The 1,820-nt window shown below is 42.5% G+C and overlaps 1 pseudogene; it reads right to left on the bottom strand.

Moving 5' to 3' along the window:
• Positions 1–356: 356 nt before the first annotated feature.
• On the bottom strand, positions 357–1,165 carry LOC113628222 (amine oxidase [flavin-containing] A pseudogene; annotated as a pseudogene).
• Positions 1,166–1,820: the final 655 nt, after the last annotated feature.

The following is a 1,820-nucleotide window of genomic DNA, read 5'->3' as shown; positions in this document are numbered from 1 at the left end:
ACAGGTAAAGTGGGATAACAATGATACCACTATTCTATAATGATATCATATATTACTTATATATTAATATACTATATAATGATTTTTTTTGTTTCTTACGAGCACATCAAGTTTAACTTCTTGAAATTAAGAAATTGATAACAAAGTTATTTTCTACTAATCAATACAGGTTGGTCTACAGACATCACAAGGTGGAGCTTGATCCTACTGAAATTAAGGAGGTGATACACTGAGATTAAACTGAGGGGTAAATCAGTGCACTTAAAGATAATCCGATGACATAGCCTTTAAATCTGTCAATATTTTCCTTGTTATGATGCTGGGAAAGAGAAAGCAACAAGCGTGAAACTGAAACTTCAGGACTGGGTCAGCAGCCTGAATTTGTACACCACAAACCACAGGGCAGTTATCGATGTGGAAAATCCCATGATCTTCAGCAGGCCTGTCACAGAAAGCAGGTTCCTCTCCCAGAAGGTGTGGGTGGTGTCTGCAGCTGCAGCATCCTCTGATTCAGGTTCTTGGACTCATATGTCTGTCTTTGCCACCTTCCCCAGAGCATTCAAGACCTCTCTAGCCGCCCGTTCTCCACTTCACTGTGTGGCAGTCTCCGTGCCTGGAAAGCAGATACTGCCTACGGGCTGGCGAATCGCCCTTCTGTCCTGTCCTGAGCCCTGAGCCCAGGGGGAAGAAGGAGTGTGGCGGCCCCCGGAGCATTACTCCTCTCTCGTCGTAGTGCACCGGGTGTAAAGCTTCTGGGGATCCATCCTAGCCCTTTGGCGTAGAACTCACAGATTTTCCTTATTTCTTTATGGACCTCAGCAAGGCGGTCAGCTTTTCAGGCAAGGATGACGCCCATGATGGCGGGCAGCGATCCATCTGGCTTGGCGTCATCCAGGGTCATTGAAAGCGGAGCGTCCTCACCTTCGATGATCACACAGCCACGGTAATCCTTCTTCTTCCAAAAGGCCTCCTGTGGTGCCAGGCAACAGGCTTGCACGGAAAAATGTGAAATCCAGGGGTGGTTATTCAACCGAATGATAACACGGTCAGTAAGAACTTGGTTTTTACTCGTGCGGCCGATTAACCACTTTCTGATGTCTTCTATGTCTGCCCTACACTGTATTATCTTTCTCACTTTTGATGTGGTCCCTACACATTTGTTCATCCTTGGTGATCTGGCTGGACATCCTTTCTTAGTTCCCTAATTTGCCTTTCAGAACTTTGCATAGTTCCGTTTTGCCAATTTGGCAGGCTGTTCCCTGTCCTTCATGTCCCATACAGTTTGTTCACCTGCCAAAATTGTTTGTTTAAAGGCCATCCAGCTCTTTGGACTCCTTTCTTCCCAAGTCTTTTTTTGCCAGTGCCCTAAACTTGCTGAAATTTGCTTTCCCAGAACTGATTATTTTTTCCTCATCAGCTTCTTTCCTTTTCCCTAGGAAAGGAATTTTATGTCTTTTTTTTCTATTATTACTTTCACAGAAGTTTCAGTTCTCTTTTAGTTCTTCATGAACTCTGCCATTATTGAAAATTGAATTAGAAAGGATCTTTGCCTTCTGATGCATTTTGTAGCAATTAATTATCTCCAGTGGACTTTAAATCTATTTCACAGTTTGTGTGTGACCTATTTTCTACAGCAAGCATCAGGATAGTTAGAAACCTGTCTGATCACCACACTGGAGTATTAGGATGCATGTCCTCATGTACTTCTGTGGTGAATAAAACAAAATACAGCAGCTGTAAATATGTATTTATACCGTTGGCTTATCTTAAAGACACTACAGTAACGTCTTGAAAATTAAAAATTAAATTATCATCATAAT

Source organism: Aethalodelphis obliquidens, unplaced genomic scaffold (genome assembly GCF_003676395.1).
Source record: "Aethalodelphis obliquidens isolate GAN/ISIS:26980383/991018 unplaced genomic scaffold, ASM367639v1 scaffold23, whole genome shotgun sequence".
In the NCBI taxonomy this organism is placed as follows: domain Eukaryota; kingdom Metazoa; phylum Chordata; class Mammalia; order Artiodactyla; family Delphinidae; genus Aethalodelphis; species Aethalodelphis obliquidens.
This window is presented reverse-complemented; position numbering and strand designations above follow the sequence as displayed.